The following is a 13,620-nucleotide window of genomic DNA, read 5'->3' as shown; positions in this document are numbered from 1 at the left end:
CAACCCATATACCATAATACCCTTCACATTCTCATTACCTACCTAGTGCATCTCTCTGATGTTCATCACTAAAATCACGTATGTCTGTTTGCACTTGTATGTATGTAATTATCCATCACAACATTTTTAGATTATTACAGTGCAAGACCTAAACATGCATGACGTGAGCCAGATTCACTCCTTGACTCCACGCTTGTCTCAGTACTTTGCAATTCAACAATATTCTGGGGGAGAACTGTCTTTCAATTTTCTGCAGGAAAAAAATCTATATTGTTTTAATAAGTGGTGCCAGCTACTAAAGATCTACACAGAGTGATAAACCTGGCACAGCTAGAAATAGAATATCTGAATCATCAGATTCAAACTTGCGTGATTTTTCTTTTTGCTTCACTTTACTAATTGGTCAGTTGTGCCAGGTATTTTGCTTAAATCTAAATCAGACCAAGAAGACATAAAATAACATTTCAATGGTTCGGGTTGTGCAGTTTGGGCTACTAGTTTTACATGGTGGAGATTTACTTTGTCTTGGCTAAGCTTTGAATATATTGCCTTATAAAACTGGAGGTTTCTCTATGAGCAGACTATCTGTCTGCTGCCCCAACAGTGCAAAGTACCCACTAATTTCCTTGAAGACAGGGTTGCTTTTGCAAGTTGCAGAAAAGGGTCTTGAGCCTGTCCCTGCTAAATCGATTCATTACACAACTGCCATTCAAAAGCTGTCCACGCTCCACGGAGCATGTGAAGGGAACTGCTGCTGCCCTATACTGCCACAGGAGTTCACCCACAGCTATAATTCTCATCTAGTTGGGAAGCTTGTTAAAGTCCTCTAATTAAAAATCTCTATGGCTTTATTCAAGTCCGTCTTGCAGCCCTTGACCTTTTCCCCTCAGCTGGGACGTATATAGGTGTGGCAGACTTCTGTATCGCAGCAGACAGGAAAAGCATTATGGTGTTCATCTCCTAGAGACTTCATTTTCCCACAAATACTTACGTCTGATGCTTATTTTTGCTTTGAATAGACTACAATGACACTATTTCATGAAATATAAAACTGCTGGATCACCTGTCTGCTGATCCGTAATTGCATCACTGTTATTTTCTTCTAAAAAAGGTAGAAATTCCAAGATTTAGAATCATTAATTGAGCAGGGAACAGATAAAAATAATACATCTCATTTGATTATGATAACAATTTTAAAAGACTCACAAAATATAAATATTTCTGATATAGTCACCTTAAATGGTTCCAATAAGCATAAATAATTTTCCCTTATTCCCTTCCTTTAAGTATTCCATCTGAAAAATATTCATCCAACTCATTAAGAGGCACCAACTTTTTATCTGAATAACTGACTGAGTTTATCAGAGCTGCTTCATAAACTCTTGGAAATGAGTTCTGCTTATGTCCTTCTAGGACTGTGGAAATGGAATATGCAGAGAGAGTGGCATCAAGGACTGGCAAACCACACTGTTCCTTGTGTGTTGGAATCTAAAGGACAGTTATATTTAGATGACAAAAACTGCACAAGAAACAAGGACTGCTAACACATACAGTAAATTGGTGATGTTCTTTTCAAACCTCATAGGACATGTTAGTGTTCTTTTGAGAGGAGAAACAAACCCATGTAATTAAATATGAGATTCTCCAACAAGATTTTTGTGGCCCCTCTGAGAACAGATGACGCTTAATGCCGCTATCAGGAATGATACTGCAAATTGGAAGAAAGGCGACAAGAACCAATTAGTCACTCACGACTTTGGCATGTTTGGTGGCTCCTCATTCATTTGAGATTTGCTTGCTGATTGTACTAATCCAAGAAAGGCAAGAGGTTTTAGAAATGATTTACAAAGTCTACAAGGAAATCTTCATTTCCACCTCTCCCTGAGAAATGCATCTAACTGATGCACTGTGTCTTCAGAAATTATGTCCACTGATTTTTCTTCAGCTGAGGTCATTAAAGAGTAGGGCAAGGAAAAATTAACTTGGTTTTAGGATCCATTATTAGCCTTAGCTGCTCAAATAGTATATCATTCCATCCAGAAACGTAGTCTGATTGGAAAAGGAGGAATTAGACCATTTGCCAAGAATTTCTAGATGGCAGGCGACTGAGCCCACCAGAGGCTGCAATGACCCAACAAGACCCTCAGGCATGCTGCTGCCATGCATGTTCACATCCCGCACATGGGATGTGGTGCATTATGGACACAAGGCAAGTCCCAAGTTTTAGGGAGCATAGCCCATCATCTGCATGAGACAAAATCCCTGTCCATGGGCAGAATCACACGGCTCTCCTGCAGCTTCCCAGGATTCCTGTATCTCCAACCAGGAAATTAGATCAGTGTGACAAGTGTCCACACCACACAGTGCAGCCATGGTTTTATGTCTATCATACCATTCTCCTGGAAAAACTGGCTGCTCATGGCTTGGACAAGTGTACTCTTTGCTGGGTAAAAAACTGGCTGGATAGCTGAGCCCAAAGAGTGGTTGTGAATGGAGTTAAATCCGGTTGGCGGCCAGTCACGAATGGTGTTCCCCAGGGCTCAGTACTGGGGCCAGTTCTGTTTAATGTCTTTATCAACGATCAGGACGAGGGGATCGAGTGCACCCTCAGTAAGTTTGCAGATGACACCAAGCTGGGCGGGAGTGTTGATCTCCTTGAGGGAAGGAAGGCTCTGCAGAGGGATCTGGACAGGCTGGATGGATGGGCCGAGGCCAACTGTGTGAGGTTCAAGAAGGCCAAGTTCCAGGTCCTGCACTTGGGTCACAACAACCCCATGTAGTGCTACAGGCTTGGGGAAGAGCGGCTGGAAAGCTGCCCGGTGGAAAAGGACCTGGGGGTGCTGGTCGACAGCCGGCTGAATATGAGCCAGCAGTGTGCCCAGGTGGCCAAGGAGGCCAACGGCATCCTGGCTTGTATCAGAAATGGTGTGGCCAGCAGGAGCAGGGAGGTGATCGTTCCCCTGTACTGGGCACCGGTGAGGCCGCACCTCGAGTCCTGTGTTCAGTTTTGGGCCCCTCACTGCAGGAAAGACATGGAGGGGCTGGAGCGTGTCCAGAGAAGGGCAACCAAGCTGGTGAAGGGTCTAGAGCACAAGTCTTATGAGGAGCGGCTGAGGGAGCTGGGGTGGTTTAGTCTGGAGAAGAGGAGGCCGAGGGGAGACCTTATCGCTCTCTACAACCACCTGAAAGGGGGCTGTAGTGAGGTGGGTGCTGGTCTCTTCTCGCAAGTAACAAGTGATAGGATGAGAGGAACTGGCCTCAAGTTGTGCCAGGGAAGGTTTAAATTGGATATTAGGAAAAATTTCTTCACTGAAAGGGTTGTCAGACATTGGAACAGGCTGCCCAGGGAAGTGGTTGAGTCACCATCCCTGGAGGTATTTAATAGACGTGTAGATGTGGCACCTAGGTACACGGTTTAGTGGTGGACTTGGCAGTGTTAGGTTTACGGTTGGACTTAAAGGTCTTTTCCAACCTAAATGATTCTATGATGCTATGATCTTTCCAGTTAGGTCTGGATGTCTCCATCACTGGTTTGGGTTCTAATATAGATCTACGCGTCAGTGTCCTAAAATGCCACCTTTAGTTACATTGCTGCACAGACCTCTTCCTGTGAGATGGCAGCATGGTGCTTTGTAATTACAGGTCAGTCAATGAATTAAAATAAAGTTTTGCTCCATCTGAAAAGCAGTACCTTCATGTCTTCATCTTTTCTAAGGCTGGCTCTGAGAAGACAATTGTAAAATTCTGGTCATGGCTACATATGAACTACTCTCACTGATGATCTAGGAGTTACCTCAATTTAATGTCAGATACCCTAGCCTCAGGATTGTGCGTCTCCCTTAGGTTTGACATTGGAAGAGTCTTGTCTACATATCAGACGAGAAAGATGTAACTTTGTTCTCCATGGAAGGAAGGCAAGTCCTCTCTATCTGGCTTTCTGATAAGTGAAGATCATGATAGTCCCATTTCAAAAAAAGGAGCAAATAAAGCTAGATTCAGTCCCTGTAGGACAAGGTACAGACTTTTATCAATGATACTATGTTTCTTCTAATCAGAGAGAGAATTTTTGGCTTTTGAGTCTAGTTTGGGGCCTACCCATGGGGTTTTACAGAACTGAACCTGAGTAGTTTCAAAGTCATTCCCAAATACAGCAGGGTTTTTGGAGTTTGAGGACTTAGACGTTATTTTGTATACTCAATTCAATTCTGCTTCACCCCAGATTCACAAACTGTCACATCCATGTTCAGAGTAGGAGGCCTTGTGCAGTAGCTGCAGATCCCTGTTGAATAGTGACATGGTCTCTCTAATCCCTTAAGAAAATTTGAAACTATTTGCAACTGAAAGTGACCGTCCCTACAGTGTGTCTAACCACGTTTGATTAAACACAAAACCAGAGTCTTCATCCATGAATGACATTGGTGGCAGCGATTCTTAATCAACAACTTCATGTGATTCCTCTGCTTCTAGGCTATGTCAGGGTAAATCTAGTACAAACAGGGAACAGAAATGCTGCTCTAAGCCAAGCAGGGCTGGACCAGTCTCTTAGGAAACCACGTGAGTACAGTGCAAAGTGTTGCTGGAAAGAGACATTTGGGGGTCAAAGCACATGGGGCTCAGATAACGTTGCCCATTTGACCACCTTGTAGGAAGGCAGGCAGTTTTGCAGCACCCAGGTATAAAAGAGCTTTTGATTCAGTCAGCCCCACACACTGATATGGTGCCCTGCAGTGTGTCACTGCAACATCCCCGTTGTGACGTGGGACATTCTTATTGCAGAAGGGGAAGGATCTAATTGTGAAGGCACATATCCAAGATCGGCTCAGCCCCAAAGTGAATCCAACAGTGAAGATACTGCCTAGCAGTAAGGTTGATCTTAGGAGAATTTAATACTCATTTGAGACAGAATCAAAGAACCTGATCCTGGAGCTCTTATCTGTGAGATTAGCTGCAATGAGGCAGAGTGGAAGCCCACCAAGATGAATGGGAAATCAGTGGGCTTTGGATGAGATCCCATGCGAGCAAAAGGCTGCAGAAGTGAGACTCAAAGCAGACCACTGGCCTTTGCCTGTACAGGAAAGTTAGCTGGGATCATTCTGCTACTAATACAGTTGTAGTGACACAACACACTAAGTGGACAGCTTTCCTAGACTGCAGGTTTCCACGTGATGAATTAGGGGCCTGAACGCAGAGAGTCAGTTGGGGAAGGAAAGGGTAGGAGGGACCGATGGCCCTGGCACACAGCACGGAGCGTGCACTGCACCGAGAGGGGCTGTAGGCTCTCACCCGCTCCCTCTGATCCCCTTGCAAACCCCTGCTTGAGTCGAAGAGGTATAAATTACTGCCGTAGTTTTACCAGTAAGTTTTCACATGTATACAAACCCCTACACAACACAAACTATTCTAATTTTAGGATTTAGCTTTATAACCATTTAGAAATCTTAATTTGTCGATCCATCACACCTCATGATCTGAGTTCCTGGGCACACAGCTGTCAAAAAGCTTCAAGAAGAAATGTCAAAGGGAAGGGGATAAGAGCATCCCTCCTTCTGTTAAGCTCCGTACAGGCAGGGGAACCGCTGGCTGCTTCTACAGCTGCTTGCGTGGAGGAAACGTGCTCAGAGCTCTGCATGAATCCTGCATACCCTGCCCTGCCGCAAAGATAGAACCGCAGGCAGCTCTTTTTCCTTCACATGACATCGCTGGGGAGCCTCTGGCATTCCTCAGGAAACTTGTCGTGACAGGGTGCTCGCAGGGAAGGCTGGGGGGAAACACCGGTCCCCAAAGCGGTGGCAGAGCAAGGAGGAGGGGTGGCACAGGCTGGTGAGCTCTCCTACAGGTAGGAGAGCAGGAGTGGACCAGGCTGGGGGAGATGTGAGAGCGATGGGGAAGGTCACCACACCAGGAGAGGTTGGGGACAGCAAGGGGGTGGGAGGAGAGAGCTGCAAAGAGGGCAGAGAGGGCTCGGAGTGGGGATGGAGAGGAGTGAGCGAGCCAGCAAGGGGACCTGTGTGTTCCCAAGGGATTCCTCTCTCCTCGGCACTAAAGCAAAACTTGGGGAAATACACAGATTAAACAAAGGAGCAAAGAGCTACAGTAATGTGGGAAAGGCAGGTGGAAAGAAGAAAATTTCACTGAAACAGCTTTCATACAGTTTTTCACAGGTTGGTTTGTCTTTTTTTTAGAGTGAATAAAACCAAAGCAGCCCCAGACACTTTAAGCTCACAGGGTGAGGCAGCAAATACGCAGCTCACCTGAGGTCTCTGTGGCCTTGGCAGCACTGCGAGTGTTTTATTTTCACATAGGTCAACCATTCATGAACAATTTCTCCAATGCATTAAGCGTAAACAAGCTTTCTTTTTGCATAGGTAACTATTTCTTCCTACCCCTGTGATTTCCTCTCCTAAAACAAATATTTTTCTGTGTGGAACCACTGAAAGAAAACAAGTCTGAGGCTTCTCGTTAATTACTGAGTTTCCCAGGACTTCTCCTGCAGTGTCTGGAGCCAGGGTCCCATGCCACACGTTTTATTTTGCAGAGTCTTTCCATTTTATGACTCTCGGAGCAACTGGTTGTGTTTATTGATCTTTCCACACAGCTGCTCTTTTCCTGCAGGAGCACCGAGACGGATTTTCTGTGGCCCGATACGTGAGGCCCTGTGTATCTCTGTTAAAGCGGGTTTGTTGATGCCAGCAATAGGAGTCGAGGAGGCAGCAGCTTTTTAAGACTCAGAGTTTGTGGGTGTAAAGGAAGCAGAAAACGCTACACACCGCCTTCGCTTTCACTGTAAAAAAATGTGCTTGTGCGATGAATTCCAAAAATCCCGTGAACAAAGTAGCCCAAACGAGGCTAGCTGTGCTACGTGAGGGTGGAGCGGAGGAATCGTGAGCGGCTGTGCTGGAGAAGAGAGGTGAGAGGTGGGCAGCTGCCCAGGAGAAGGGCTGTGGAGCATCTGCACAGACCCGCTCCGGCTACACCGGGCACCTCCCGGCACATCTCCTCTTCTCCCAGGCGGCACCGAATTCCCCTCAGCAACGTCTACCATCCTAACCAATTTTACCAGATCAGACACGAGTGACCTCGTGTAGGTACGAGGCCTTCCTCATGCAACAACAAAACCCCCACAAGCGCTCGTGACCCCCAAATAACCCCACACTGGGGATAGCATCCCTCCACTGATGTTTCGCCCTTTTCCGCGGGCCGTGGTCACACGGGACTGGAGAGCTGAAGGGCGGCCGAGGCTGGGGTTGGGGGGGGGGAAGGCTGCCTGCCCCCGGAGCCCCCTCAGGGGCCGGGGGTGCCTCAGGGGCCGCGGGAGGGCGGCCGCCCCCGGGCCGCGGCAGCGTGGGGCGGGCGGCCACGCTCGGGGCCTCGGGGATGGAACAGGACCGGGATGCTGGTGAGGGCTCCTAACTTGGGGAGGGAAGGGGAAAAGAGCAGGAAAGGAAAGCCGGTAAGAGAAAAACATCCGTCTTACCTCTCTGCCGGCTCTTCAGAAAGTGCAGCAGGCGCTTGCAAGCACAAATCTCCCCCCCCCCCCCCCAAAAAAAAAAAAAAAAAACCCAACAGATAAGGAGCTCAGCGCGAAGAAAAGCACGGGTGCTCTCGTTCTCCCCCAAAACGCCCCCAGCTCCCCCTGAGCAGCCCCGGTTACCCTCCGTGAGGAGCCCCAGCCCTCCCCGGCTCCTCCGAGGGCTTGGGGGTCTCCGAAGGAGCCGCTGCCCCCCGGGGCCGTCCCGGGGCCTCCCCGCAATCAGGGGGAGGAACAGCTGGAAGAGTGTCAGCGCAACACGCTCCATAAATTTCCCCTCAGCCTTCTGTAGACGTAAGTCCTTGAGAAAAATGCCTAAATCCCGTCGTTTGTTGACATAGTAACCACATTTAAGGTTTTGGCCCCCCCTCAGAAGCCAGCTGCATAAAACAAGTCATTATGAGAAAGATTTATCCAGCCTGCAGCGGGCTCGTTTATGTGGTTTCATTTGTCTAAGGAAGAAATAAAGAGACTGAATGTTTATACGCTAGAGACTTCACACCCAGACCAAGGGGTTGTTTCATTACAGCAGTTAATATTAAGGACTTCCACGACTCTCTGAAGGAGGTGTATTACCAAGGAAAAGGAAAAAATCCATTATTCAGATAAACCGCCCATTTCTAATGCATAAGTGAAGTAAAACTTTAGGAACTTTTAAGGAGGTCCCAAAATGTTTTGTATTTTTCTCTAATACACATATATCTAGCAGATTCCTCCAAAGATGCTTGAAACATCCTAAAAGTTCCCAATAAAGTTTATAAAGCCACAACAGATACTGGGCGAAATAGCAGAGGATCAGAAACAAGTAAAGCCTGTGGAAGACTTTGCTTCCCCAATCCTATGGAGATGAGCCCTATGGAGATGAGCTCTTTAGTCTCCGGGTGGTGGAGAGGAGAGGAGAGAGATAAAAGAGAATTGTGCTGCAGGGATCACGTGGGGTTTAATGGGTTTTAATGCATCCCCTCATCCAAACTGCTGCCGCCGTACACAGATCTGCATTCAGATTTCTAGCCCTTTTACTGGTAATTTAGGCTGTGGGAGCAGACTGGCAGCATGTGCAAAACCGTGCTACCCTGCAGGGCTTTTTTGACCCCAGTTGCAAAAAGATGGGGGTGGGGGGTAAAGGAACAAAAACCCAACCTTGGTACTTGGAGCTGAAAAGGGCTTTATAAGCAACATTTCAGTGTTTTAACTCAACGTTGCCTTATAAAACCGGCCTTATTTACAAATCTCTTTAAGGGCCTGATTTTGTCTTATTTACTATGGAAAACTTGTCTTTGAGCAGGGTTAAATGCGTGCTTAAGCTTGGAAACAACAGAGCAGCATAAAGAGTGAGACATCTAGCATTTTGGAAGTTAAAACCTGTTTTCCTCCAACCCGGAGATTCATTATAAGTGACTGTAACCTCCCCCCCAACACGCAGGCTTCCACACACCACACTTCTCCCCCCCCAATCAGATAAATCCTTAATCCACATCTTTTTACTGGAGTGTAGCTGAGAATCGTTAGTTATTTCCTGAACTGCCATTTAAATGGGAAAATTCTTGGGAAGAAACAAAGAAAATAGGAGGTCTAAATGTGCATTCACAACTCATGGTTTTGGAAGTCTTAACCCTTTGGGGAGGTTTCATTAAACTTTTTAAAGGATAGATTCTGAAATGTAGTTCCAGCATCAGTACATATTTCTTGAACTATCAGCAGCTAATATCCTGACCTGATACCAAATATACAAGTGTTATTTGAAATGTTGTAATTGTTTTAAGAAACCAGTAGGTATTATGAAGCTTGTAAAGCTATGGCACAAACATGCTGCTGTGCAATTTACACTTACTGGGTATATGAAGACAAAACATTTTCAGTAGACAAGATTTGGTTAAGTTTTTAAAATATTTTAAAGCAACTCCAAAAGGGTGGACCGCTAGCCCCCTGCCCTGGCTCCGGGAATAATTCAGTGAAGCCCACGGAGGTTTGTAGCTCTGGTGGCACCAAGGTGGTGCGCGGGAGCTACACTCTTGGCCAGGTCTTCTTTGGACTTGCGGTTGAGCTCGGTTTGACACTGCACGTAATCAGCTGGTAACTGTGAGCTACAGGCTCAAGGTGAGCGTCACCCTCCATCTTTTCCTTGCATCCCCCGCCATAAACTGTGCTTGCCTTGCACCATACCTGCGCTGGGGCTACTCGGGCAGCCGTTCCAGCAAGCTGATCCACTTGAAAACCCACACACCAAAAGCTGTAATTTTCCATTTCATCAGCAATTTAAGCTGACATAGCCACAGTTGTGCAATTGCTGGATGCAGAGTCAGGCAGTGCAGGCAGATGGGTGGGCAGTGCAGTGGGACTGCAGAACAGCAGCCCCCAGTTACGCTAGATTATACATAATACTAAATTTCCTTCTAAGCCTTTTGGTACTTGTGCTCTCTCAGTCAAATGGGACAATACTCTTCCCTTATCCTACAGATTGTAAGCCACTGAAATGCTATTGTGTTGCAGCCACACAGGTACCTGAGGAATATCAGTTGGCTGAGCTCAGAAAGTCTGCTTCAGAAGGTGACTGAGGTACCGTACCTGTGAGCCTCCACACATGGTATATAAAATCAGATATCACAAACTCAAAAACTCAACTTTGAATTACATACTATCATCTAGTAAAAAATGATAAAATATACAAGAAGTAAACCAGGTTTATTGCTGTACACTGTGCCTACCAAACAAATACTCTGCTCTTAGCGAGAATATAAGTACTAAAGTCTCTGCTCTTTGGAAATCGAGCTGAGTTTCCATTAAATAAGCTATTAATTACAAAAAAAACCCAACAAACAAACCAACAACAGTGGTATACATCCTGTAAGTTATTTTTAGCAGGACTCTAGAAATACCTTTCCTGGTAAATATACACAATATAGTTTGTGCTAAGACTAGTTAGCTTTGTTTTTCTGAATCTGTTTTTGACCAAATAGTGATGATATCCTACTTGGTCTGTTTCCTCTGAAATTATATCATAATTAGACTATTTTACCATACATAGATAACATAGAGTTGTAGCAACTGGGCAACATCATCCACAAGATTTCATGAGATAACAGAAAGTTGCACAAGTACACTGACCAGGACTGCTATTGAAGATGAACCACTATGAGATGGCAGAAAAGTCCTGTGTCCTTTTGTAATGGTGTTTCAGAGAGCAAAGGAGTGAAGGAACACAAGAAATGGGCTCCGGCCTAGAGCTGCAAGCACAAAACATTAGCAGCTGCTAAGTGCTATGTTTGCAAATGCTCTGGTTCCTGTAGAAACACCTAATCCTTCCTGAATTCTGGCCAGCATTTATGGTTAAGTGCAGACAGTAAAAGATTGCCTCGATTACCTGCTTCTTATCTGCATAGTCCATTTTGTGTGACAATGGATTTTCAGCTAGATTTTTAAAGTTTAATTATTCGGCATCTCTTTACTTTGCTGTGTGCACCGAGGATCTATTTGGTGGGGGCCGCAGGGCGCGGAGGGGGGGAAGTTTGGGTACTGCCTTGGCCATAGGGAACAAAACAAAGCAAGGAAAACACAGGAAACTACAGAGCCCTTGATGCAAAACATGAACTTTCTATAGGCATCCTTGAACTATCCTATGGAATGTAATACTGATTTACGTCTGGCAATGGGAGTCTCGAATATCATTTCAAAAGTGTCTGGAGGGATTAGCAGATTGTCAGAGCTGGGCCTGAGAACTCCTTTCCATTTCAGGGCTGACCTCCCTGGGGCTCCGACCGTAAATTGGGTATTACAGAATCATTTCCTTAGGATCCTACTCAGTCCAGCAGAATGCAGTCTGCAAGGCCTTCTCCATCAAAGGCCACAAAATGCTGAGGCAAACTTAAAAGGCAAAACCCAGAATAAAAGCACACAGCGAATAAAACAAGGTTTGTGGTCCCTTCTTACAAAAGCTAAAGCTGAAATTCAAAGTGAACGCTTTGAAGAGATGCCCCTTAACCCAAAGCAATCAGTGAACCAAGTTCATTTTGTGGCTGTTTCACTTGCTCAAGTTTTCTAAACTTTGTGCGTGTATCCCTGTTCAGTATGGTGTTGTGGAAAGTATCTCGGCATCACCTTATTGAACTTTATTGAATCTGGGCCCTAAATACCACAGTGGCCAATATATCAGCTACAGCAAATAGATACACCATGCCTGAAGAGGCAGGGGCTCTGTATTCAAACTGGAGTGCAAGTTAATGTCTTTGCAGCCTACAGCTCTTAATGATGAAGCTGTGCCACTCTTTAACAGCAGCTGCTGTTGAAAGGGCTGTGTTCTGCCCATCTCTTTATCCTGGAGCTGGCATTTGTCTGACTCCACCATTAGCTGATTTATCTTATTCAGTGAGCAGAAAAATCTTAATTTTCTTCCCGTCGGATTGTTTTACCCTGTATTAACTCCCTGACCTGCTCACAACTGAGTCAAGACAAACATCAGTGCTGCTCCAAGGGAAACAGCAGGAGTGCACCCAAGTGGCAAGGGGAGAGGGGCTGCCTGGCACTTTTTTAGCAGTAGTTATCTTTTAGCCCAGTTTAAATATACTGCCTGGCTGTACCCTTAGGCCACAGCCAGAGATGTTGTCCAGGCCACAGATGAACAGGGTTAAGAGGTTATTTTTTTATCCCTCCCACACTTCCCTTAAGATTACCGTCTCCTCGGATCTGCCAACAGCGTGGCACGTTTTGTCCCCCCTCTTCTCAGTCTCAAAATGATCTGGAAAAAACCTTCTATGAAAATCACTGAGTCTAGTACAGACCGTTTGCACAGAACTGTGCCAGGGAGTGATGAAATGAGCAATTATATCACTGCATCAGAGGGTAAGGTTTCACAAGGTGCATGCCTGAGTTAATGGCTTGCTACCACTGAAACAGGGCAGCGAGTCTCCTCTCTCCCTTCTGGGCAGTGGTCTTCACCTCATGCCAGCTCTCCTGTTCCTCTGACCATTCGATGAGCCAATTCAGCTCTCTCAACTGACAGAAAATGGTTCTTTTTTTTTTCCTGTTTTTCTATAGCCTGTGAGATGAACCAGCTCACACAGGAGGGACAGCATTCACAACATGCAGTCATGAACCAGGACCGTGCTTGGGTTGGGATGCATCCTGATGGGAAAGAAGGGGAAGAAGTGCTTAGCGTACAATAACGTCTTAACATCGGTCAGCTGCAGCCTGACGTTAACAATAGCCATTATTGCTATTTCCTAGCTGAGCCTGAGATCTGCCCCAGCACATACTTTACAAGCCATGGTGAGTATAGATGGATGGTTTGCACAACACTGGAGACCTTTTATCTCCTTTCAATGAAAACAGGAACAACTCCCATGAAAGTGTTAATTTGTTTAAAGCTACTGTGCAGCTACTTTGCCCTTCAGGGCCCTGGGAGCTTTGAGCCACCAATGAGTCCATTCAGATGATGCAATACTCGTACCTAGACACACTGTCAAAGGACTCCGGCAGGAGAAAAATTAGGAAAAAACAGCAGAAGATGAAATTCTCTCTTTCCATCGGGCCTGTATACATTAATTTGAATTCCTACCTTCTGATTTACCAAGTCACCTTGTGATTCTTGACTGCTTTGCTTGCAAGCCTACACCTGCTCCCACCCCAGCCCTGCTATGCTGACATCATCTTCCCCTCGGTGGTGGCACTCACCCGCTGATGAAATACACCTGCACAGAGGAGGAAGGAAACTCAGGGAGTGTCAAATATTGGTCCAAGTGCCAGCATACCATAGCAGGCTGGTGCAGTCACCCCTGGCTTTGCTTCAGAAGGGTCTGGGAAATGTCCTTTCTTTTTGTATTAGATTTTGTAGCAAATACTTGTAGGCTGACATTCTGCCTCCTCCCTTGCTGGCTTTTGCACTGCGCAGGTTGTTGTAGCTGGTCATGCTTCAAAGAGGGCTGAACACTTGTGGGAGTGATTTCAAATTACTTTCTAAATGTCCTGCTTACAGGGAGGCATAGACTTTTAGGGAGGTTGTTTGCCTTCTAAAAAGGAAAATCCTTTCAAAGGTCTCCCAGTGTTAGTGTTCAAGTCTCTTGCTCAGCTGGCCCAGCAAGTTGAAAGACCAGTTTGCA

At 45.9% G+C, this 13,620-nt stretch overlaps 1 protein-coding gene across 3 annotated transcripts in view; it reads right to left on the bottom strand.

The window, feature by feature from the left end:
• The window catches only part of SPATA13 (spermatogenesis associated 13), a 163,089-nt gene that overhangs the window by 75,220 nt on the left and 74,249 nt on the right, over window positions 1-13,620 (bottom strand). Inside the window, exon 1 of one of the 3 annotated variants that reach the window (XM_030043003.2) lies at window positions 7,475-7,499. The exons of the other annotated variants lie outside the window; for them this stretch is intronic. The gene's annotated coding sequence lies outside the window, so the exon portion shown is untranslated. Of the gene's footprint in view, window positions 1-7,474; window positions 7,500-13,620 lie in introns of those variants that run through there. 3 annotated transcript variants of the gene reach the window in all.

Source organism: Aquila chrysaetos, chromosome 19 (genome assembly GCF_900496995.4).
Source record: "Aquila chrysaetos chrysaetos chromosome 19, bAquChr1.4, whole genome shotgun sequence".
Lineage (NCBI taxonomy): Eukaryota > Metazoa > Chordata > Aves > Accipitriformes > Accipitridae > Aquila > Aquila chrysaetos.
This window is presented reverse-complemented; position numbering and strand designations above follow the sequence as displayed.